Source organism: Sminthopsis crassicaudata, chromosome 6 (genome assembly GCF_048593235.1).
Source record: "Sminthopsis crassicaudata isolate SCR6 chromosome 6, ASM4859323v1, whole genome shotgun sequence".
Classification (NCBI taxonomy): domain Eukaryota; kingdom Metazoa; phylum Chordata; class Mammalia; order Dasyuromorphia; family Dasyuridae; genus Sminthopsis; species Sminthopsis crassicaudata.
In genome coordinates, this window is record NC_133622.1 from 30280389 (window position 1) to 30307825 (window position 27437).

Below are 27437 nucleotides of genomic sequence, written 5' to 3' on the forward strand. Positions count from 1 at the left end.
TTTTTCCTCTTGAAAAAAGGATTTGAATAAGTTTCCAGGGAATTATCTCACTTGTATCCAAATGCCCTTTGATCTTTTTCCCGGTGAGCTAGATAGAGCTTTGGGCTGGGCAGGATTTCTCTCTACACTAAATCTAGGTCCCTAACTCCAAAGCCAGCATTTTTTCTATTATAATTCATTGGCACTTGATTTGTTACTAAAAGTCGTGAATACCTTTATCTCAATGTCTTTTTAAAGTTGAATTAAAAATTATTCTAAATTTAAAATCAAATACAATGGATACACATATACATATATATATATATATATATATATATATATATATTTTAGGAAAAAAAAAGGAAGGAGTACAACAAGCTTCAGGTCTTTATTATATATAGCCTTTATTTTTTTTAAGATATATAGCTTTGCAAGTTATCCTAATCTGGTCTTTCTGGCCTTTCTTTTTTCTTCATTTTTTTTTTTTTGAAGGAAAGCCTAATGATCCTCTTTTTTTCCCTTCCCCTATCTCTGTCTACTCCTGAACTTATTATTTCAATGGCCTACCCTCAATGGAAAAAAAAATAAAGAACAAGAAAGCTCTTGTGACATTATATAAGCAAAGCAAAGCAAAGCCCACATTAGCTATGCCTGAAAATGTATCTCATTCTGCATCTTGAGTCTACGACCTCTCTGCCAGGAGATGTGAAGCCTTATTTATTATCATCAGTCTTTTGGACTTGATGTGGGTCACTTATCAATCAGAGTTTTAAAGTTTTTTTAAGTTGTTTTTGCCATTGTAAATTAAATTTACATTACATTTACCTTTACATTAAATTATTGTTCCAAAAAAAGAGGTACTATAGTTATTTTTGTATATGTAAATCATTTTTTTTTCTTTTATTTGATCTCTTTGGGGATATAGTCCTATTAGATCAGTGGGTTAGAGTTTGCACAATACAATGATTTTGGGGACATAGTTTCGAGCCATTTTCCAGAATGACTCGTCTAATTCACAGCTCTACATTAGCATGCCTGTTTTTCCAAAGCCCTTCCAACAATTGTCATTATTCATTTTAGTAAGTTTTACTAACCTATTGGGTATAAGGTGGAACATCAGAGTTGCCTTAATTTGTATCTTTAGTTATTTTTATTTGAAATGCTTTATAGTATAATATGGCTACAGATAACTTGGATTTCCTCTTCTGAAAATTGTGTAGTCATATTCTTTGGCCATTTATCTGTTAGGAATGGCTCCTAGTCTTATAATTATAATATAATAAAATAATTATATTTGAATCAGTTTCTTATGGATCTTGGAAATAAGACTTATCAGAGAAACTTGTGGAAAAGATTTCCTCCCCACTTATCTGTGTCTTCTAATTTTAATTGTGTCAGATTTGAGCAAATAGTTTAAAACTTGATATGAACAAAATTGTCTATTTTGTTTTTTGTGATCCTGTCTAACCATTGTTTATTTACAAATTCCATCTATCTATAGCTTTAAAAAGTACATTTTTCTTTGATCTTCTAATTTGTTTTTGATAGAACCTTTTATGTCCATTTGGAGCATTTTTTTTTTGTGTGTGTGTACAATATGAGATATTTATCTAACTCTAATTTCTGAAAGACTCTATTCCAGTGTCTTTTGCCTTTTGAAACATCATATTCCAAACTGGAATTCCTGGGAGTTTTCATTTAAATTTCCTTTCAAGACATCCTATCCAACATCTAGACTCCCTGAAATCTGTCTATAGAGTCCTTCTAGCCAGGATCCAGAGCCTTCAAATCCAGAGCAATTCTCCAAACCTTCAGGTTAGCTGAAAATCAGGAAAATGTTGAGGTGCTGGTTCCTTTATATAACTGCTTCTTCCCTAAGTATTTTCTTTCTTCCTACTTGAAGAGAACATGGAATTGTACAGTGCAGTTAGAGGGAGCAGTGGGTAGAAATGCTGAACCTAGAGTTGGGAAGTTCAAAACTAGCCTTAGATATTTATTAGCTATGTAACCCTAGACACAGGGAAGTCTCAAACATTATAAAATAGAGACAATAACAGCACCTCTCTTGCTAGAATTTTTGTGAGGATCTAATGGGATAACATTTGTAAAGCACTTAGCAAAGCACTTGGCCCATAGTGGACCCTATATAAACACTTATTTCCTTCTCTTCCCAAGTTCTTGCCAATTCTGCCCTTCATCCAAGCATTCTGTGTTAGGTAATCATCTCTTCTACCAAAGAAAAATATTTTATGGAAAGGCAACAGATTTGAAACCTAAACAGTGATAGATATCACTGGTATACTTTTATACTAAAATATTAATGATAGCTAAAAATAGTCTGCAATTATAGCATGCTTTAAGATTTGCAAAATAAGTGTTAACTCATTTATTTCCTACTTAATATATAGAAAGACCTGCTCTGTATTACACTTTTATAAGGTAAATGAATCTAGTCTTAGATCCATTTATTTACTCATTCAGCAAGAATTTATTAATCTAATCTTGTAAATAAATGCAGGCTTAAGTTTGTATTTTAGGCCTATATTCCTCAAGAAAGTTAGCCTGGTATAAAATATTCTATTTTTTAAAAATCCTCAGTAAGCCCCACAAACCTCTTGAGCAAGTGGGTATTCTCCAAGAGAAGAGATTATTTCAAAATGAGGAGAACAATAACTTCTCTTTGGTCAAAAACTTCCAGAACTCTCAATGATGAAATATGCAGCAATTTACAGAACATATAGACATATGAGAAGTGGGACTGGGAAATCCCAGCAGCATAAACACAAATATTGTTGGATGGAGATTTAACTTTCTAAAGACTTGCCAATGTAAACACTATCTACAATCAATTTTCTTTACTGTACTAGAGAACTGGGAGAGGAAATAATTTTGGAAAAATACAGGGATCTGAATCTAGTTATTAGCTGCATTACCTCTCAGCACAATACAGCACTACCGGGTATTTCTAGTTCCATACTAAAGGTCAAGAAGATGCCTTGATTTTTTTGTTATTTATAAGCTCTTACAGAATAAACTTTTCATTTCTCTGGAGAGTTAGCAGCTTGAGGACTCTGCTTTGGTTAGAGACTATAGAAGCTTCGTAAGGAACTGACCCAAAAGTCATTTCATTTGTGCTTGTGTTTGGTTTTCAGATCAAACCACAGTGAGTTTCTTTGGTTGGTAAAACTTATAATATCAAAAAAACATCTTCCTGTAGTGGTTACTCGCTCTTGTGCTTCCTCTTGTCTGGTTCTTCTCCCTTTTTTCTTTTATAAACAGGTTTCTGTTGGCTCCTTGTCAGGCAGGTGACCAAGTCCCAAAAGGGCCAGATGTCCTTCACCTTGTCCTCTGGCAGGAGCTTGGGGGAGAGGGATTTTCCTATGTCTGCATTTCATAGGTGTAGCAGCAAGAGCTTACATAACGTGTTAAAACTGAAGCAGGAAATGAGACGTGACTCAGAAAAGACAGAAAGAGAAATATAAAAATATGAGCATTGTAAAGAAAGGATACAGGAAAAGTATATATATATATACTTTTATATATATATATAAATATATAATATATATATTATATATATATTATATATATATATATTATATATATATATTTATATATATAATATATATAATATATATTATATTAAACTATATATATATATAAATATATAATATTTATATATATATAATATTTATATATATATATATTATATATATATATATATAGTTGTATAGCCCTTTGGACATAATTCCAATAATATGTGTATGCTATAGAAAATGTGTGTGTTTTGTAGGAAATGATCATGTATACATATATATTAATCTGAATTATATATCGCCCTTTGTAAAAGCCAAGCAACATTAAGTGGATTAATAGAAGTAGGTTGTTAGCTACTGGATTTCAGACAGTCGGTGGGAGCTTGAGATGGTAAGAGCAGACACTTCAAACTCCTCAGGAAACCTTCGAATCCTAAGGGGGAGGGAGATGTAACAGGCCTAGCTTTGAGAGGGTGGGATCAGTCATATGAATTATGTCTGTAATAATTAATTACAGCCTGTCTCCAGTGCTCCGTCATGGCCATACCTCTCAGCTAAACCCCACCCATATCCCAATTCAGACCTTTCCAAATCTTTCCCTATTCCGTCAACAATTACCATTCCATATTGAAAGAATTTCCTTCATTCTGAATCACTTTTTTTTAAAATTATTTTTATTATGAAGAATAAAGCAAGCATTTTATAATAGCATAATAAAAAAGATGACTGTACATGAAATTGCAAATACATAATATATAACTTACTATTCCTTTCAAATATATGATAAAATTATTATAAACATTGCTTTTTTTCTTCTTTTTCCCTAACCCTAGAGATGATTACCATAAACATTAAATATATATATGTGCATCTCTATATATGTAAATTGATTCTATACACACTCTGTTCACCAATTCTTTGGTGGAGATAGCATCTTTCTTCATACCCTGATTATCAATAAAAGACACATGGAGCACTTTCTCTAACATGCTTCCTGTCTGCTGTCTCTCCTAGAAACTTGGCTACCCTCGGATGACAGCATTGTCCGTGTCTATCCTCTCCAGCTCTGTTAGAGCCTTTCTCACATCCCATTCATCACTCTGCTCCAGGAGGGGCCATTCCAATACTTATTGCTCCTTATTGTCTTTTCTTCCCTTTACCCTTTGAAGTTCACTCAATCAAATTTTCTAACCAATCAAAATTATGGTAGTTGTAGCACACCGACTCCTGGGTCATTCTCCCTCCTTTCTAACACTGGTTCATCATTTTCTCTTCCCCAATTCTTGCCCTTAAAGGAGGCGATTTAGTGTCTACATCAATGCGTGCTCAAGCTTCCTATTCTTTCAATTTCTCAACTTTCCTAAGTCCCATAAACAACTCCTTCACTTCAAGTCAGCCACACTTAGGGATTGTCACCCCAGACTTTGGCATTGTTCACAAGGCTTCTCTAATTAAAAGTTCTCATATTACTCACCTAACCATAACCTCCCATTTCCCCTGCTCTCACATCCTCTATCTAACCAGAACCTCCCATTTTCCCACCTCATCCTTACTACACCTGTTCCTTTTTTTATTTTTTAAAATTATAACTTTTTATTGATAGTACATTATGCCTGGGTAATTTTTTACAACATTATCCCTTGCACTCACTTCTGTTCCGATTTTTCCCTTCCCTCCCTCCACCCCCCTCCAGATGGCAAGCAGTCTTATACACGTTAAGTATGTTATAGTATAACCTAGATACAATATATGTGTGCAGAACCGAGCACTTCTCTTGTTGCACAGGAAAAATTTGATTCAGAAGGTAAAAATAACCTGGGAAGAAAAACAAAAATGCTCACAGTTTACACTCATTTCCCAGTGTTCCTTTTCTGGGTGTAGCTGATTCTGTCCATCATTGATCAATTGGAATTGGATTAGCTCTTCTCTATGTTGAAGAAATCCACTTCCATCAGAATCCATCCTCATACAGTATCATTGTTGAAGTGTATAATGATCTCCTGGTTCTGCTCATTTCACTCAGCATCAGTTGATGTAAGTCTCTTCAAGCCTCTCTGTATTCCTCCTGCTGGTCATTTCTTACAGAAAAATAATATTCCATAACCTTCATATACCATAATTTACCCAACCATTCTCCAATTGATGGACATCCATTCATCTTCCAGCTTCTAGCCACTATGAAAAGGGCTGCGACAAACATTTTGGCACATATGGGTCCCTTTCCCCTCCTCAGTATTTCTTTGGGATATAAGCCCAATAACAGCACTGCTGGATCAAAGGGTATGCACAGTTTGATAACTTTTTGGGCATAGTTCCAGATTGCTCTCCAGAATGGTTGGATTCGTTCACACCTCCACCAACAATGCATCAGTGTCCCAGTCCTACACCTTGTAGTTTCTGTAACATCCAATTAATGGGGAATCAGGATAGGGATTTGTACTTCAGGATAGGAAATAAAATACTGTCTTTGGAGTTTCGGAGGTGTGTCTACTCACCTAGGCACCCATTCTTGCAAGAATGTAAAATAAATCATCAGTGAGTCGATGGAGTTTTTGGTAAGATATTTTATTTCTTACGCCCAGGATCATACAGATTGTCAGGGGGCAGAGCCAAGATTAAAAACCAGGGCCTTCTAATTCCAAATATAATATTGCTTCCACTTTATTATAGTCTTAGATCCAGACATATTTTGAGTGATAACATAATATTATTGGAGGAAGGGTCCAGATTTCAAAGAGATTGCTCTGAAGGGTAGAATACTTATATGCCATAGACTCTGGCATGTTGGTAAAAAACAAAAGATAAAACTCAACTTGTGTCTCTATAATAACAGATTTTCTCATTACTAATGGGCCCATCATTATCTTCTAGAACAAATCACAGCATGCTATATTCAAGGTGACAAAATGCCAGCCTGGATGGGAAAATTTGTTAGATAAAAATTGCAGAAGACAAATATGCTGGGACCCAAAGATCAGTAGAGACTGCTGAATATTTAATAGCTGTTAGAAGAAAACATGAATTATGTTAGATTAAAATAATAAAAGAGAAAGGGGATGCTGAAAACTAGTGTGGAATAATGATCATTTCTTCTCATTATGGCCTTCCAAATGAGAATACAGAGTATGTTAAAAATTCCATTCCTCGCCCATTATAGGAGGCTGTATTTGTAATAAATTCGTTTTGATACTTAGACTTTTAAAGGATATTTTATGTAAATGTGTTTTAACCTATCAAAGAAATTCACCAGAAATGAGCTTCATATTTGTAGATGCCAGTAATATCTTACAACTTGTCCTTGAAGGGTCTACCATGAGAAACAACACTTGATTTGCATGAGGGCAGTTGTGTGTCAGGGATTTAGGGCTGTGTAAGCAATAATGAGGGCAGTGGATGGAGCATGGGGTCTGGAATCTGGAGTTTTGTTCCTGAGTTCAAATCTAACCTCAGACACTTAGTGGTTGTATGACACTAGGCAGATCCCTTTGTCTCAGTTTCCTCATTTGTAAAATGAGCTGGAGAAAGAAATGTCAAATCACTCTAGTATCTTTGCCAAGAAAATCCCGAATGGGATCATAAAGTCAGACATGAGTGAATAACAACAAAAATAAAGCAATAATGATACTATAACCACAGTGCTTCACTTTAGATCTCAAAGCACTAAATCATGGTGTTAACCCATCAATCATAACCCACTGAAATATTTTCCCTTATTAGGAAGTAGTTTAGACATGATGAACTACCTATATGTGAAGAACTACACAACAAATCTATCTTCAGTTAAATAATACTTTTTTTTTAATACCCAGAAACTGAGAGTGTAATAGAAAAAAAATATTGAATGATTCATAGCCTAAGGGTTTCACAGAAGGTTCAGATTTATTACTATTACTTTTACTCAAGGCTGATAAATTCAGCACAGTCCATTTGGAATGACTATCATTATTTGTGCAATAGCACATTTGCACAAATAAATGATAACTGTTATTTAAAAATCTCAATAAAAGAGGCTGTTTGTCTTAGGGGACGGTTAAATGTGAAATAAACTAGAACACCATTTTAATATTCTAGAGAAGAAAATTACTTTCATCTGCTAGGCTTGGGTTGAATTTTAGATGATAGTATTTATGTAGTTTCTACAGAATGAAGATTCAAATTTAAAAAATCAATTGTGCCTGCTATAGAGTAAGGATGTTGCCAATGGCAGGGGTGATCTGGGTAAAACTGGGTTCCTTTCAGATCCTGACCCAGAGGAAGTAATGGTGGTTTGTAGATCTTGACCACAGACTTTTATAACAGATATTTGCCATGTCAAGCGGATTTATAGTTCTCAAACTTTTGTCCTCAGTATCTTTACACTACTAAAAATAATTGCCGATCTGTCCAAAGAGTTTTTGTTTATGTGGATCCTATTGATAGATATTGATCATATTAGAAATAAAAATTGATTTTGAATTTGTAGGCCCTCTGAAAGGGTTGCAGAGACCCTTAGGATGCTGTGGACCACATTTTGAGAACCAGTGCCACAGAGAATTGTTCAGAAGAAAAACCTTCATGATTTGCATTGGTAGTGGCCAAAGTTGTAGCTGGGTTCTCTTGGGCATTTCAGATCCAGAGTGGAATGGGCTCCCTGTCAGTCACATGGATGACAATATGTGAGTGGATATTGGTGACCCCTCATTCCTTATCCTGTTTCTTCCTTTTCTCCGTTCTCCCTGTGGGGTATTAGTAAGTACAGAGCTCTCTCTATTTCTCAGTCAGTGGAGGGCTGTAGGTGAAGGACAAAGTAGAACGATAGTAGTCAGTCTTCAACCTCTCTTTTCTTCTACAGAATTCTCAGGTGTTCCCAAAAGGTCACCCCACTGGAGATCTTTGGGATAAATATTCAGGGAATGAAAATTCCTTTTCTGAGCATAACTAGGGGATGCTATTTGTGGTTTTCATACATTTCAGAACATGGTACAAATATATATTATCAGTATTTTAGCCCATATTCACTATTCTTTTCTTCTTCCTGCTCCTAATAGACCTCTTCCCCCAGATATACACAAATCACAGCCGTTGGCAGCATAAAAGTTTGCTTTATTGATGGTTTCATATCTCAGAGGCAATTTACAGTTACAGATGAACTTTCCAGCTGAGTTGCCCCACAGGACAAACAAGAGGATTTTGCATTTCTAGGCAAATGATCACCTCTGAGATACCTGAAAACAAGTCATTATGCCTTACTAAAGACACAGGTGTCTCTCATTAAACCACTCAGAGTTGAGTCAGACAGTTTGGTTCCCTGCTATCATTAGTTTTCTGTTCCTTTCTCTCAGTATCCACTGGCTATGAAAATGGACTCGAAAAATATTCCCTTAAAAACCACCACCACAACAACCCAAAAAAATCCCCCGTCAAAGATGGCGCTAGTGTGGTTCTGTTCACATAAGCGTAAAGTTTTGAGGTGCTTTCTTTTTTTTCTTTAAAAAAATGATCATTTTACAACTTTGAAAAACTTCAGAACCCTGAAAATTGAAATGAAAAACTATCTGAAGTCAAATGGCTGAAGATGAAGCATCTTATCTCCTGCCAGACAAGGCATGGATTTAAATTTTTTTTGTGTTCTTTTTTTTTTTTTTAAACTTTTATACATTGCTTAATGAATCATGTTGGGAAAGAAAAAAAAAAGCAAAAGGGAAAAACCATGGGAGAGATTTAAAAAATGAAAAAAGAAATGAACATAGAATGTGTTGATTTACAGTCAGTCTCCTTAGTTCTTTTTCTGGATGCAGATGGCATTTTCTGCTTACTGAAGCACTGAGAAGAACCAAGTCTTCCATACTTGATCATCTCACATTCTTGCTGTTACTGTGTACAAAGTATTCCTGGTTCTGCTTGTTTCACTCTGCTTCAGTTGATGTAAATCTCTCCAGGCCTTTCTAAAATCAGCTTGTTCATCATTTTTTATAGGACAATGATTTTCCATTACCTTCATGTACCACAGCTTGTTCAGCCTTTCCCCAATTGATGGGTATCCACTCCTTTTTCAATTCTTTGCTAGCACAAAAAGAGCTGCTGCAGACTTTTTCACATGTGGGTCCCTTTCCCTCCTTTATGATTTCCTTGGGATAATGGCACTTCTGGGTCAAAGGGTATGCAGAGTTTTATAGCTCTTTGGGCACAGTTCCAGATTGCTCTCCATAATGGTTGGATCAGTTCACAACTCCACCAACAATGCATTAATTGGATTTACAATTCAAAAGGAGGCATATTTCTGGACATGCTAGAGTTTTACTTGAAGGTTTTATTTTTACTTTTTATTGTTCAAATAAAAAGAGAGAGTATGAATGTGAGTAAAAATTGTTGTTTTTGATCCTTCTGGAAGAGGACCAATATCATCCCGAAGGTAAAGTCGTGAGTTATGCATGAATTAAATTTGAGTGAAGCAGAGTTTGTGCAAAGTCATGTGGGTAAATAAAGGAATGAAGGAAATGAACAACATAAAAGCAATTCTTTGGTGATGGGCTTTTTTTTTAACCCTCTCTTCCTAATATTACTTAGAAACTATTCCTTAAGAAATCTTTCTAACAAAGAAATCCAGCTAAGCAAACACACTAGCCACCTCGAACAACACAGATTTTATTCCACATAAATAAGAGAGGCTATTTCCTCTGATAAAGGAGAAAGGATTCCCCATCAGTCCTGAAGGACTTTTCTTCAATCTAAATCCCTAGAGAAGTCTCAATGTGCCTTATTTTCTGTGGGTCTCTTTGTTCTTCTGTCTCTAGGGAATATTTGCTTTTGGATCAAACTATTTCTTTTTTCAAGAACAGGATGACTGGAGACCTGTTATTTATCAAGGAGAAAGAAGGTTCAGTAGCAAAAGCAAATGAAGCCATAACCTTGCATCATCAAGCAGAAAGGTGATCAAGGGGAGAGGGTATGTGGGGGAGGTGTGAGGGGAGGGGAAGGATGGCAGCGGAGTAGAGAGACACCCTTGAGCACGTACCCCGACATCTATACCAACAAAATCTATCGACGGTTGGTGAGAAGGACGAGGAGTTTCTACAGGAAGTCAACATAATCTTTTTGATCACAGTTGAGATTATTTCTGCTACCAGAAGCACCTGATATATTAACTCACTCACCCATTTTAGAGTGGATCCTCTATTAATCCCAAACTGATATTTGTATTTTCTTTAAAAAGAATCAGTTCCATTTTTGGTGGGGATCATTGATATTTTGTCCCTCCATCTCAAAGAGAACCATTGAGAGTGTGAGGGAAGGATGAGTCCTGGAAGAAAATCACTCTGACTCGAGGAGCTCAAGGGACCTTCATTTTCACCCATTTCCATGGAGCAAAGCTGACTTTTGTGGCCCTTCTTTTTAAGGTCCCAAGGAACGGTGTCATCCAACATCTGGTAGGCCTCTTTAAACAATAATTTCTCAAGTCTTCCAGCGACTATCATCTTACTGACTCTTTACTCCAGGCTGATGGTGGGTGTCTCTCTGGTGCAATAAAATTAATGCAAGGTTGGGAGGTGATAGAGGGAGAAAGTGTTAAATCAGAACATTCTTAGCAGGGTGTGTTGATAACTTTATCATAGTTTGTTTTAAGAAAAGACATTAATCAGCCTTCAGCTTTTAAAATCTGTTTTGGAAGCATTCATTCACATGAGGCTGAACATAGGAGTGGTTAAAAAAGGGTGCTTAAGAAAAATAATATAAAACTTATTATATTCTAAATCCCTATTCCCATTCTTTATTTCTTCTGCTCAAAGTTCTATTTTATTGGCCTGGACTTCTTTCTCCAGACCAGAAAAAATAATTTCAACAGTAGTAAAGCTAAAGATTTCAGAAATGGTGTCCAAATTAACGTTGCCTTAATTTGTACTTCCTTAAAGCAAGCCTGCTTTTGAAAAAATAAAACAAGAAAAAAAGTTGCAGATTTAGACTTCCTAGCCTTTGCGGAATTGAGACTAACGTTCAATTTGAGGTTTGAACACTATTACTCTCCTCTTGCTAAAATATTTTTATATTATACATACAAAGAGAATCATATAGTTTGTTAATCATGAAATGTTTCTTAACATTTCCTGATGCCCCTTGGGGTATTGGGAGGAACTTTGGTTTATTATAAGAATGAGTTTAGGAAATGGCTAATTTTGGTGTTGTCAAATTAAAGTTAGCCTTAAAATAGTGTATTATTAAACTTAAATTAAATAACTTACAATTAAACTTTATTCTATTAATTGATAAATCAGTTTGCTATTTATTAAAAGAAGTCACATTTAGTTCTTAGTTCATTTGAAAGTAGACATAAAAACTGTTGGTAAACTAATAATGTTCATTAAGGCTCAATTCTGAGTATTTAAGAAAGACAGGAGAGTTTCCACCAATGGGGCACAGGCAGAACGTCATTTCTCTTTCCGTGACCACTGAGTTTCCGGACATCTTTATTGTCTGTACATTACTGAGAAATGAGGCACCTCAGTGGCTAGGAGCTGTTTTGAAAGTCTGGGAAATTGGATTTTTCTTTCAGGTCCTATCAAAGGGACCTGTCAATTTTCAAAGACAGATTTGAATTTCATCCAGGGCACTCTATTCAGCTCTTGGATGTTCAGTATGGCTCAGGCTGTACTTTTGGGACCTTGGGTATTACTTAGGGGCCAAGTCAGTCCTTTCAGTTCTCAGGACTTATGTGGGTGGGGGGCTAGGGCAACCTTTTGGTTGAGAGAACTCTTAGGGTCCAAGCTTTTGGATCTCAGAGAATAATTGGGGTCTACACTGTTTTTGTTTTTGTTTTTTAATTCCCAGCTACCAGAAAAACTACCGGTTTTCAAATGTGAACGTTCTACCCTGGAGAATTATTTATAACCTAGCTTAAACTTTTCTTCTCTCAGATTGAAGATAATGATGCTCTCGGTCAATATTTCTGATTACAAACTTATATCAGTTAAAAGTTCTCAGTATTTCAATAATCACACTTAACTATTAATGACATAGATATATTTGTGAATTAATATATCATGTCTGTTATATATAACAAGAGATGAAAGTGGAAAAAGTAATGTTATTTTCAGTGAGAGCAATGTGAATGAATATGCTCTACTCTGTTGAAAATTCTCAAGGTAGATATTCCAAAACAAACAACAGTATTTTGAGGTATGAAAATACTTAAATATTACAAGAAATGAAAATGAAATATCGCTTTCATTGAGAACATATCTTTGAATATTTTCTATTATGCTGAAAATTCTCAAGGAAGATTTTCCAAAATAAACAACAATATTTTGATGTATGAAAATGCTTAAATCTTATGCTAAAAATTCAAATTGCATCTGACTTGAATACAAAAGCATTGCAGCTCTTTGATTTGGACAGATAACAATTTACTGGGAGATAATTTACTGGCCAATGCATTTTGCTTCTATTTTTACAATTTACAAAGCAATTTACCCCCAACCTCAAGCTATGACCATATGCCATTTAGTCTTCAAATTCTATTTAATTCCAGCTGCCTGATAGGGATAGAATCTCTCCATCTTTTTGTTGAACTTGGCATTTCTTTCATTAATGTACTCAACATCAGAGTCATCATTGTAAGATTGACCCTCATTTTTTAAAATTTGTTTTTCTAAATCTGTAACCATTCTATCAATAAAATAATATATATTATAGAATATGTGCAACACATATATAAATATATGTATATACATACACACATATATAGACACACAAAAATCACACACATCAGACACTGTAGATTTTTTTTTTTTGCTGGTTCCATAGCTAGACTTGAATCGAGAAAAAAATTCTAGCATTTAAAAATAAGGGTCAGACATGATTTTTTCCAAAATCCCCTCTAGCCTCAACTTTCAGAGACATTATGCTTCAGATAGCGGAAATCTGCCACCTGTAAATCTGCCTCCCATCTTTACCTGATCAGTGAGAGGAGAGAATGCTCTCTGCCTGATCTTCCCCTTCCCCAAGCATCCCAGTAGCTTCAGCACTCTCAGGTGGTTTCTTCCCAGAAGTTTTATGTGTGATTTCTGGATTGTGCTGGGGTTTTGAGGCTATCTATGTTTAACTGATAAAACATGATGTACCTGATATAGTAATGAGACTAAATGAACAAAAACATAGAAATTCACAGAGGATAAGTCAATTCCCAGTCTATGGACTAAGGATTGGTGGGAGATTGTGAAGTGATTTACGAGGGATCTGGGCATTCATATGTCTTTAACTCAGTACCCAGCTATTATAGATGCCAGCTGTTACGTGTATAACTTATATTTGAGTGCTTATCATCTCAGGGAGGAGGGGGGATGGAATTTGGAAGTTAAAACTTAAAAGCCCTGTTTAAAATTGTTTTAGCATATATTTGGAAGGAAAAAAATATGTTTAAAAATAAATAAATATCAGCTGTTCTCATTCTTATTATATGTACATCCAAAAAAATATGTTTAAAAATAAATAAATATCAGCTATTCTTCTCATTCTTAGTATATGTATATCCAATACTACCATTTCTAAGTTTAGCATCTACAAATGTATAGCATGACTCAATAGAACAGATAAGCAAACATGCCTTCTAAAGCCTGAATAAATAAAATTCCTTTTTTGTATTGTCCTTATATGGGCCGAGGATTTCCTGAGTACAGGAACTCCTGGTGTGGAACCTCCCTCTACCCCTACAGTGGAGTAGAGAGCCTCCCATGAGCACATACTACTGACACCTACAGCAAAAAACCCTCTAGCAATAGCTGGTGAGAAGACTGAGGAGTTTTTACAGGAAGCTAACTTCAGTTTAGCAACTTCCTAATCTCTTTGCTCACTTTGAGATTGTTTTTGCTGCCACAACCATCTGCTGCACTAACTTATTCATTTTAGTGAATCGTCCATTTACCCTAGACTGATATTTGTGTTTTTTCCTTAAAAAAAGTGAATCAGTTACATTTTTGGTGAGAATGAAGTGTGTGTGGGAAGGCTGAGCCCCGGAAGAAAATTATTCTGATACAAGGGATCTTCATTTTCATCCACATCCATGGAGCAAACTGACTTTGGTGTTCCTTCATTTTAAGGTCACGAGGAAGCGGTATCATCAGCCATCTGGTAAGCTTCTTTAAATGATCATTTCTTGCGTCTTCCAAGGAACTGAATTCTCTTGACCTAGGCTGATGGTTGGCAGGGCAGCTTTGGTTCCTCTTTGATGCAATACAAAATTAATGCGACGTTGGGAAGTGGTGGAGTTGGGAGCTGAATGTCAATGTTGCTTTAAATTAGAACACATTCTTGGCAGGATCTGCAGATTATTTTATCATAGCTTGTTTTTTCAGAAAAGGCGTTACTCTAGTCAGCCTTTAGCTTTTTAAATCTTTCTGTTTTAGCAGCCTTCATTCACCTGAGGCTGAACTTAGGAGTGATAAAATAGGATGCTTAGGAAAAATAAGACTAAAACTCACTGTATTCTGAGTTCTTATTCCCATTCTTTATTCCTTCTGTTCAAAGTCCCATTTCATTTATTTGGATTTCATTTTCATAACCATTTCAAGCAAAACACAGGTCTAAAGATTTCAGACATAAAGTCTGAATTAATGTCTTCTTAATGAATTAATTTGGCCTTAATTTGTTAATATTGCTTTAATTTAACTTCCTTAAGCAAACCTCCTTTTGAAAACCAAAACAAGGAATAAAGGATGTATATTTAGGTTGGGGCTTCCTAGAGTTTGTGAAAATGAGACCCTAATGTTCAATTTGAGTTTTTGATAATATCACTTTCCTCTTTCAAAACTATTTTTATATTATGCATAGAATGAGAATTATATCATTTGTTAGTCTTCAGATGTTTCTTAAAGTTTCAGATGCCCCTTGGGGGTCTTTGGAAGAATTGCTGATTTTTCAGAGGGTTAGGAAATTATAGTTACCCTTAAAGTAGTCAGGCATTTAACAGTGGCTAATTAATCTCATTTGATTAGTCATTAAATTAGTTTTCTAGTCATTTATAGCAATCAGAGCTGGTTCTGAGTTCAATTTTCGAAAGATATTTCATAGTGTAGATTTTCCCTAGGAGATTAAGAAACTTGTAAAGTGATTACTGAAGGTAGAGTCTCCTCAGGAATCTCAGACAAGAAATTTGCTTGAATTTCACTTGAGTTATGGACAAATCAACTCACACACTTACTAAACTTTGCTGCATTTCACTCAGAAAGCAGGCAACCCATTTCCAGAACCTTCCCTGAAAAGCTGGCTTTCAGGCTTTTTCTTTCAGTTCATATTGAAAGGACAAGTGGTGGCTTGTCAGCTGACCAAAACAGACACGCAATCCATCCAGACAAGTCTGCTCAGCTTTCAGATGTTCATTATGGTCCAGAATGTTCATATTTTTAAAATCTGGAGTGATGGTTAGACTTCAGGTTAGTTTTTTGGATTTTTAGAAAAAACTAAGAGTTTGCACCAGTCTTTTAGGCTCTGTGGACACAGTTAGGACTCTGGTTTCTTAGGGTCTAAGATGATACTTATCATTCCAGTCAATGATTTCAATTCACACGTCACTCCTAGAATCACACTTTTTGGCTTTCAGATCAAATTTACAGCTCAGATCCGCTTTTTTAACCTGGAGAGCTATTTACATTCTAGACGATACCTTTCTTCTCTCAGGTTGAAGTTAATAAAACTCTGTTGCATTATTTTGATTGGTTCTTGACAATTAAAAGTCCTGACCAATCTTCCTGTGATATAATCACATTTTTTATCTCTTAATCATATAAGTGCTACTCTACCAATAAGTGTATCGTGCCTGTTATATACATTGTGAAAAATGAAAAAGAAAGAAAAAAGTATGCTTTCTGTGAGAACAACATGATTGAATATGCTCCATTATGTTAAAAAAGTTACAAAGCAGATGTCTGTTAAAGAAACTGTGCTCTATAAACATAATATATTGCTATGGCATTTCAAATGAGCAAAAGAATATCAATATCTGTCTCTATCCCTGTAAAAGAAAAGAAACATAAAGTCATAAACTGAAGAAATGACCATTGGAATGGATAAAAATGAAGAACCAGGAAAATAATGCACAAATGACTACCATAATGGAAATGGAAAGAAATAATCAAAAATAGATTATGAGATGGCCCCAACAAGTATTTTGAGTTTTCAGATTCTGTTTTACTGGAAGCGATTTACACTATAAGGATTTTTGGTTTTAATTACTTTTTTTCAATATCTGTAGCCATCACAGCAATAAAATACTTAATTTTAATGAGTATAAATTTATTTCCCTAAGATATTCATATATGTGCATCTTTTGAAAGTCGATTTTATTAAATCAAGTCATTTCATGTGGTTATTTTGTTGTTACAACAAATAAGGACATTTTAATAATTTATTATTAATTATAATAAAATTTTTAATAATAATTTTAATAATATTTGTTAAAGTATATACCAGATACCAGATATTATACTAAGTATTGAGAATATTAATAGAAGAGCATTCCCTGCTCTTAAGGAGATCACATTCTATTGGGAAAGACAATGCATAAAAGGTGCATAAAAGAGGTGGAGAATGATGGAGAAGTCCAGGAGATTGTAGCCTGGTGGAAGATGAGGAGATGGATGGCCTGGCTTGGGATGAAGAAACTTCTTTTGGAAGGACCATAGGGAAGGCACCAGCCTTGTGGGGAATGGCGGAGGAGTCCAGAAGAATACTTCCACTCTCGTTGCTGCTGCTGTCTATGACATTATACTCTCCCTGGGGGGAAGAAACCCATCAAAGACTAACAATCCCCATGACATCCTGAATTTGCTCTTTTACCCTGGGTCCCTTGGAAATTGCCATTTCCAAGTTTTAGCCTTCACAAACTATATAGCATGACTCTATAATAAATAATCCCTTCTGGATAAATAACACCCCTTTTTATATCTGTCCATATATGGGCCTAGTATTTTGGGGGTGCAAGGAAGTCCTGGTGTGGAACCTCCCTCTATCCCTGCAGTGGTGTAGAGAGCCTCCCATGAGCACATTCTTCTGACATCAAACATAAAACTCTAGCAACGGTTGGCGAGAAGACTGAGGAATATCTACAGGAAACTGACTTCGGTTTAGCAATTTCCTAATCTCTTTGGTCATTTTGAGATTGTTTCTGCTGCCACAACCATCTGATTTACTAATTTACTCATTTTAGTGAATCTTCCATTAACTCAAGACTGATATTTATATTTTTTCTTTTTCTTTTTTTTTAATGTGAATTAGTAAGATTTCTTTTTCTTTTTTGGGGGGGGGTGAGAATTGAGTGTGTGTGGGAAGGGTGAGTCTTAGAAGAAAATCATTCTGACACAAGGAACTCAAAAAAACTTCATTTTCACCCATGTTGGTGGAGCAAACCTGACTTGTGTGGTCCTTGATTTTAAAGTCACAAGGAAGTGGTATTTTTTACCATCGGGTAAGCCTTTTTAAACAATAATTTCTTGAGTCTTCTAGGGAATGAAGTTCTCTTTACTCCAGGCTGATGGTTGGTGGTGCAACTGTGGGGTTTTTCTCTGATGCAATAAACATTACTGCAATATGCATTAATAGGGAGCTGGATACCAACATTGCTCTAAATTAGAACATATTCTTAGCAAGATGTGCAGATAACTTTATCAAAGTTTGTTGTAAGAAAAGGCATTACTGTAATCATCCTTCTCCTTTTTAAAGCTTTCCGTTTCGGAAAGCATTGTTCACCTGAGCCTAATTTAGGAGTGGTTAAAATATATGCTTAGGAAAAATAAGAATAAAACTCATTGTATGCCGACTCCTTACTCCCATTCTTTAATCCTTGTGTTCAAAGTTTTATTTTACTTACCTGAATCTTTTTCTCATAAACATCTGTGAGTGACCCAGGAAAAAAAATGCAAGATTTCAGACATAGAGTCTGAATTAATGTTGCCTTAATTTGTACTTCTTTAAAGCAAGTCTGCTTTTCAAAAACTGAAACAAGAAAAAAAGTCTGCAGATTTACATTGGGACTTCCTAGACTTTGTGGAATTGAGTCTAATGTTCAATTTGAGGTTTGAACACTATTATTCCCCTCTTTCAAAAAATGGAAAATGTGTTTATATAATACATATAAAGAAAATTATATACTACAATTTGCTAATTATGAGATGTTTTTAAAGTTTTGTGAACCCCCTGGGGGGTATTTAGAAAAACTGTGGTTTATTACAATAACAGATTCAGGAAACGGCTAAATTTTGATGTTTTGAAATTAAGGTTATTTTCAAAGCAATCAGGCATTCAATGGTGGTTTATTAATTTCATTTTATTAGTCACTAAATTAGTTCACTGATCATTCACATTCGATTTAAATTTACTTTTAAAAGTTACTTCATAGTGGACATGAAAACTTTATTTGGTAATTACGGTTCAAGTTTGAGTTTTAATGCTCTTATGTTAACTATTATTGTTATATGTATTCCAAATATTGCCTTTTCCAAGTTTCACATTTACAAAATATATAGTAAGATTCAGTAAATAAATAAGCAAACATGTTTTCTGTACCCTGAATAAATAATATTCATATATATACACACATATATAACATATATATGTACATATATACTCATGTACATACATATATATATATGTATATATCTCCATGTATCTATCTATATACACTGCTGCCTATATAAATAGGCTTAGGAGTAAGATTCGTGGAATCTTCTATAGAATATAAGATTATAGAATATATATAGAGAGAGAGAACAGCAGTTTTATATATAGAATAGCAGTTTGTCTGAACCTGTATCTCTGAGAATTTCCTTGAGTCCTGAGAAATAGTTACAAAAGAGGATTAGAATCAAGGTTTTTGTATTTCCAAGATCTGTGGCCATTTGACACTGATATACATATATATGTATGTATATATATGTTACACACATATATATGTATATATATATATATATATATAACCATATTATGCATACTTTTATTGATCAGTTCTTTCTCTGGAAGTAGATAGTATCTTCCTCCCTAGGTCATTTGCAATTGATTTGAGTGTTTTAAATACTCAAAACAATCTAGTCATTGACAATTGTTCTTCAAACAGTAAATTGCTGTTACTATACACAATGTTCTATTGGTTATGCTCATTTTACTCAATTATTTCATGCAAATCTTACCATTTTTTCTAAAATCAACCAACTCCTCATTTCTATAGCCCAGAAGTATTTCACCACAATCATGTGCCCCATACAGCTATTCCCCAATTGATGGATATAGCCTCAATTTCCAATTCTTTGCCACCACAAAGAGAGCTGCTATAAATATTTGACAACATATAAGTTCTTTTCTTCTTTCTATGATAATCTTGGTAAACAGAACTAATGGTGGTGTTGCTGAGTCAAAAGGGATACACAATTTTATAACTCTTTGGGCGTAATTCCAAATTGCTTTCCAGAATGATTGGATTCATTCATATTTCCACTAACAGTGTATGTTCCCAATTTTTCTACATCCCTTCCAACATTTCTCATTTTCCCCTTCTATCATTTTAACCAATCGGACAGGTGCGAAATGATATCTCAAAGCTGTTTTAATTTGTGTTTCTCTAATCAATAGTGATTTAGAGTATTTTTAATATGACTAAATAGCTTTGATTTCTTTAGCAAAAAATTGCTGGATTATATTCTTTGACCATTTATCAGTTCGGGAATGTCTCATATTCTTATAAATTTGATCAAGTTCTCTATCTGAGATATAACACCTTTATTTGAGAAATTAATTAATTCCTCCCAATTTTCTGCTTTCTTTTAAATCTTGGCTACATTGGTTTTATTTGTAAACCTCTTTTTAAATTTAATGTAATCAAAATGATCCATTTTACACCTCACAGTGCTCTTTCTCTTGTTTATTCATAAATTCTTCTCTGATCATTAAGTCTGATAGATAATATTTTGCATGTTCTTCTAATTTTCTTAGTATTTCTTCTTTTATGTTTAGTCATATATCTATTTTGACCTTAACTTGGTAAATGGTGAAAAATATTGGTCCATATCCAATTTCTGTTTTTCAGTTTTCCCAACAATTTTTTTAACCAAATAGTGAATTTCCAAAGTTTCAACCTTTGCATTTGTTGAATACAAGATTACTCTCATAATTCAGTACTCCATATTGTATATCTATTCTATTCCACTGAGCCATCTTTCTACTTGTTAGTCAAAACCAGACAATTTTGATAATTATTGCCTTATAGTATAGTTTAAAATATGATACTACTAAACTTCCTTCCTTCATATATATATATATATTTCATTAATTCCTTTGATATTCTTTATCTTTTGTTCTTCCAAATTAATTTTTTTCTAGCACAATAAAGTATTTTTTGGGGGTAATTTAATTGGTATGGCATTGAATAAGTAGATTAGTTTAGTTAGAATTGCTAATTTTATTAGAAAACCAAGTGCCATTTATCTGGTTGAGTACAGATTTGCTCAACTTTTTTTTTTTTTCTTCCAGGAAAGTAAAGAAATAACACAAAATAGAGTGTTAAATAAAGAAACAAAATAGTCATTGTGACTTTAAGGAAGTCAGGTATCTCTGTAAGCCTCAGTTTCTCCATCTGAAAAAATAGTGGGATTGGATTAGGTGATGTTCAAAGCTCCTTCTAAAATTCTATGACTCTATGCTTAGTTATTAGTTGCTTCCTTATCCCACTGTTTTCACACCAGATGTGAAGGTAAGGATAAAAACCCTGGATATTGATTCAGAAACTCTGCCTTGAAACTGAGCTCCTACAAATAGTGTGAAATTGGGTGATTCGATTAATCTTTTTTTTTTTAATCTTTAATTTTCTAATTTGTGAAGTGAAGAGAATCTCTAAGATGTCTTTTAAATCCAAGGTCTATAGTTACCAAAAAACCAAATCCCCAAATCCCCAATCCCCCAAAATCCATTCCACATCTTGCAATTTTAGCATTTTTATCTTGGTGTCCTCAGAATAGAATGTGTCCAGTCCACTAGATGAGATAATTTGACTGAGTATTCATCCAAAATGCTTAACTAAAAAGTACTTTTTGGATTCTTTGGGGTGGTGCTTCTTGCTTTTTTTTTTTAAAGTATTCTTATCAGCTAGGTCCATGAACCATTATTTTCAGTACTGCTTTGTCAAATTATTTCCAAAAACTCTTTGATTTTTTTTTAAATAATAGCTCTTATTATTTGCCTTTGAACATGCCAGAATTTCTTACAATGTTTGTCTATCCTTGAACCTGACTGTGGGCCTTTCCTGTATTTACTTCTTCCTGAAGCTATAATTATATTTGTTCTGCATATATCTGTGTCTATATCTATACTAAGACCATGTGTGGTGGTGTCCCATGTGGCTCTTGAAGTGTGTGTTTTGTTTTTTAATTTTATTCTTAGTTTTAACAAATTTGGAATAAAATATACATTGTATACACAGAATGGAACAAAAAATTAAAAATTGGTCATCAAACTATTTCTCTCATCAGCAGTTTGCTTCCCCCCCCTCCCGAGGCAATTGGTGTTAAGTGACTTATCTCGAGTCACACAACTAGGAAGTGTTAAGTGTCTGAGGTCGATTTTGAACTCAGGTCCTCCTGACCTCAGAGTCGGTCCTCTATCCACTATACCAATTAGTTGCCCTATGCTTTTCTTTGTTCATATCTAACAAGGTCAGCCTTTTGTGCTTGTCAGTTTTTCATTTTGAAATTCCTTCTCTAATTTTTAAAAATGCCTCAATGTCCCTCTTTCCTTTTCTTTTTCTTTTTCTAACCTATTTCTCTCCTCTCTTACTTTGCTAACCTATAGGTCGGACTTTGAACAGGACAGGATTTTCTCTGCATTTCATGTATATTTTATAAGTGTTTTTCTGTTTCTTTTTAGACAGTCTGATGAACAAGAAAAATCTGCTTTCTTCTGACATGTCCGTCTCATTCTGGGACACTAAGAGGGCTAAGATTCTTTTCAAAGAAATGTAGTTGCTCCAAATCGCACTATTCAGTAACAAGTAAGGAAGGACTGGGAAGTACCAGACCTAGACTGCAAGGGGACAGAAGCCGTTATTATTAGTGAGAGCTTCAGCAAGCTTATGGTGGGACTGAAATAGGGAAGTTGGGGGTCTGAATCGCTAAACAGAGGGTACTGAAGTGGAGAAGGCCTGGGAGAAACCCAATTTCTGGTTTCAACCTCTTCCTGTTCTTTGAATAGACAGATATTTGTTAAACAGAGTGAGCCTATTTTTTTTTAATTTTTAAATTAATTTTATAATTATAACATTTTTTGACAGTACATATACCTAGGTAATTTTTTACAACATTATACTTTGTACTCCCTTCTGATCCGAATTTTCCCCTCCTTCCCTCCACCCCCTCCCCTAGATGGCTGGCAGTCCCATACATATTAAATATGTTATAGTATATCCTAGGTATAATATATATGTGCAGAACTGAATTTTTTTTATTGTTTTTGTTGTTGTTGTTGCACAGGAAGAATTGTATTCAGAAGGTAAAAATAACCTGGGAAGGAAAACAAAAAATGCAAACAGTTTACACTCATTTCCCAGTGTTCTTCTCTGGGTGTAGCTGATTCTGTCCATCATTGATCAATTGGAATTGGATTAGTTCTTCTCTATGTTGAAGATTTCCACTTCCATCAGAATACATCCTCGTACAGTATTGTTGTTGAAGTGTACAGTGATCTTCTGGTTCTGCTCATTTCACTCTGCATAAGTTGATGTAAGTCTCTCCAAGCCTCTCTGTATTCCTCCTGCTGGTCTTTTCTTACAGAACAATAATATTCCATAACATTCATATACCATAATTTACCCAACCATTCTCCAACTGATGGATTCTATTCATCTTCCAGCTTCTAGCCACTACGAAAAGAGCTGCAACAAACATTTTGGCACATACAGGTCTCTTTCCGCTCTTTAGTATTTCTTTGGGATATAAGCCCAGTAGTAGCACTGCTGGGTCAAAGGGTATGCACAGTTTGATAACTTTTTGGGCATAGTTCCAAATTGCTCTCCAGAATGGTTGGATTCTTTCGCAACTCCACCAACAATGCATCAGTGTCTCAGTTTTCCCACATCCCCTCCAACATTCATCATTATTTGTTCCTGTCATCTTAGCCAATCTGACAGATGTGTAGTGGTATCTCAGAGTTGTCTTAAACTGCATTTCTCTGATCAACAGAGACAAGAGTGAGCCTAATTCAATATCTGAATGAATCCATTATTTCCTTAATGTGGGTACTTCTTATAGTTGTGTACATTTCAACTGTTTGTGTCATTTAGGTGTTTCCAATTCTTTGTGTCCTCATGTGGGGTTTTCTTGCAGAGATACTGGAGTAGTTTGCCATTTTCTTCTCTGAATCTTTTTTACAAATGAAGAACTGAGGCAAATAAAGTTAAATAACTTGCTCAGGATCACACAGTAAATGTCTGAGTCTGGGTTTGAATTCATGATGAGCTTTCCTGATTCCAAGCCCAAGGCTCTATCCGTTGGACCATCTGGCTCCTTAAGCAATGCTCACATTCAAATTAAGAGGTTCAAGAAGTGCCTACAAGAGACACTTATGGTAAATTGAGGTTTATAGGAAGGATATACAAGCCTAGCTATTTGGCAGCCCCTTTGTACTGCAGTAGGGCTTGTGGTCTTTTGAGGGATCATAGTTTGACCAGAAGGGCACTTGGTCTGACCCAAGAGATGTGTGAACAGCCAATAGGAGGGCGAGCAGATGGATTTTCTCCTACCTTTCTCAAAATAGCCACTCCTACAGCTTATGCCCAATATGATTACACATAATCTGGTCTCCTAACACTGCCCTTTCCCTCTGTCTCCCTTCTCTCTCTTTCAACCATAAAAACATCCAACTTCCCATCTTCTAAGTCTAGGATTAGATTATAATTGTTGGAGCAGTTATAACCTATTTGGGGGTATCATGTACTTGAGTGACTTTGGGAAAATTCTACTCCCATGATGGTACTCACATCTTACCTAGCCTAGAGGGGCTCTGCAATGGGAATAGTGACTGGCGAATAGGAGCCTTACCTTCCATCTTTTCACTTTCAATGACAGAGTGAGTAGCAAAGAATAGAGTCACAGATTTCATTACATGATTCCTCTCGCTTCCCAAATCCAGCCTTCTTTTAACCTTCCCTATTGCTATCAAAAATACTTCACCCTTCTAGTAACCCAGGTTCACAATCTCAAATTCACTGGCCCTCATCCCCCATATCCAAACAGTTGCCAGATCTTACTTGTAAGTCTTACTCTCAGATTTATCTCTTTCTACTCATCACTTCTTGACTGCTCTACTGGAATCAGCTCCTAAATGACCTCCCTGCCTTAAATCTCCCTTTCAAGACCTCATCTCCAAGGGAGTTGCTTCTGGGGATGATAGTTGGAAGGAATAGTGGAATCAGGAGTGCTCCCACTCCTAAGACTCTTGGGATTACCTGTCGGTAACTAGAAATTGGTGATGGTGATTAAAAAAAAGTGACTTATTTGCAGTGACTGCTTTCCTCAGTGTGGTTTGAGGAGGACTGCTATTCCTCTAACTAAGGCTATGGTAGACTCCATAGATGAACAACTGGGAGATATATGGGTGATATTGAGGAACCCTGCCCCATGTATCCTGTGGCTTGCCCTTTGAGAAAGAGGGAATTTTATTGAGAAGCAATTTCAATTGAGAAGCAAGGTTAAAACAAACAAACCAAAAAACAACAACAATGTTGTCATGACATATTCCAACAGTCTTACATGAAGTACCTCGAGGCTAAGGAAGAAGGCTGACAGGAATTATGATAGATGGTCATGATTTAATTAATCTCTACAAGGGGATAGTGGGAGTCACAAGTGAACAAAACTCATGAATGTGTGCTCATCATTTAGGTGGTTGATAGAATCATCTCCATACTACCCCATTTCCTCCCTGTTAATCCATCCAAATAGTCTAATCCTTAGTTATTCTCACTCATGTCCTGCCACGGATATTCCAATCCTTTAACATTTTATGCCTTCTAGTGCATTACTTGGTCTGATAATGAGTATTTCTTTCCTAAAATCCTACCAAAAGTACATTTCAGTACAGAAAATGTAGGACATATGGCTACCCCAGGTAACCCCGCTCACAGTCACTGTTTTCTGCTGGCAAGAATCCGCTTCAGTTCTTCACTTACCACCCCCTCTGTTCTTGAGTAGTAGAGCGTAGATTTTATAGTTCAGTGGCAGATGCCATTATTATCAATATTTTGTTTGGATCCCGGCTTGCTTCTGATGCAACATATAGCAAGGGATTTTGCTTCTGGGAGATGTGGTAAAATGGACCTGACTCAGGCTAGTACCTTGCTCCTTTGGGACCAATGAATGAAATAAGCTATGGTGGGTTGTTTGGCAATTACAAGCACACCTCAGAGATATTGCAGGTTCTGTTCCAGAGCAATATAATAAAGCAAATATTTCAAGGAAGAGAGTGACAATTTTTTTGCTTTTCTAGTCCATATAAAAGTTATGTTTACACTATAATGTAATTATTAAGTTTGCGATCGTATTGTGTCTGAAAATGTACATGCCGTAATTAAGAAATATTTTATTGCTAAACATTGCTAACCAGCATCGGAACCTTCTGTGAGTCCTCATTTATTTATTTATTTGCCGGTGGAGGGTCTTTTCTCCATATTGATGGCTGCTGACTAGTCAGGGTAGTAGTCACTGAAGACTAGGATGATTGTGGTAATTTCTTTAAATGAGACAACGATGGACTTTGCCACTTTAATAGACTCTTTCTTTTATTTAAACACTTAGAGGTCTTTGTAAGGTTATCAATTAATCTGATTCCAATATTGTTGTGTCTCAGGGAATAGGTAGGCCTGAGGAGAGGAAGAGAGATGGAGGGAACAGCCATTGATGGAGCAATCAGAAAACACACATTTATTGATTAAGTTCGCCAACTTATATAGGAGAACTTCATAGGGCCCCCAAATAATTATAATAGTAACAGTAAAGGTCGCTGATCACAGATCACCGTAACACATATAATAATAATAATAATCATGAAAAAGTTTACAATATTATGAGAATTATCAAAATGTGACACAAAAACACGATGTGAGCATATGCTATTGGGGAAATAGTGCTGGGTGACTTGACACAGGATTGCCACAAACCTTTGATCTGCCCCAAAATGCAGTATCTGCAAAACATAGTAAAATAAAGTGCAATAAAATGATGTATTTTATCACGTATCAAAAAGAGTTTTACATAGCCAAAACTTAGAAAAAAATCTCAACAAAGATGTAGCAGGTGACACTAATTTAGTTTTTTTTATTTTATGTTATTTTTAATTTATGGAATAAAATAAGCATTTCCATAACAGTACAATAAAAAGATGATTGCTTATGAAACTGTAAATCTACTATGCACAACTTGATATTCCTTTCAAATATACAACAAAATTATCATGTAAATTTTCCTTTCTATTCCCCCTAGAGATGACTATCATTAGACACAAATTTATATATACATATATGTATGTATACACACATATACATATATATGTATATTTGTAAAATTATTCTATACCTACTTCTATTTATTAGCTCTTTCTTTGGATTCAAAAAATGTCTTTCTTCATATATCCTTTATGGCAAATTTGAGTATTAATATTAGCTAAAATAACTCATTTGCTCAAACTTGTCCTTAAAACAGTATCGCTGTTATTGTATACAGTGTTCCCTTAGTTTGGCTCATCTCACTCTTCAATATTTCATGCAAGTCTTTCCATGTGTTTTCTAAGATTATTGAGTTCATCATTTCTTATTGCACAATAATATTTCATCATAATCTTATACTGCAACTTGTTTGGACATTCCCCAATTAATGGGCATCCCTGCCACCACCCACCCTACCCCAGATCACTGCTATAAACATCTTA

The 27437-nt window shown here is 35.0% G+C and overlaps 1 protein-coding gene across 3 annotated transcripts in view; it reads left to right on the top strand.

Annotated features, from left to right (window-relative positions):
* The first annotated feature begins 10565 nt into the window (after window positions 1–10565).
* Window positions 10566–27437, top strand: part of RHOH (ras homolog family member H) — a 46477-nt gene continuing 29605 nt past the window's right edge. The window contains exons 1-2 of one of the 3 annotated variants that reach the window (XM_074272817.1): window positions 10566–10918; window positions 14443–14612. The gene's annotated coding sequence lies outside the window, so the exon portion shown is untranslated. Of the gene's footprint in view, window positions 10919–14144; window positions 14613–27437 lie in introns of those variants that run through there. The other 2 variants (XM_074272818.1, XM_074272816.1) reach the window with 2 other exon arrangements.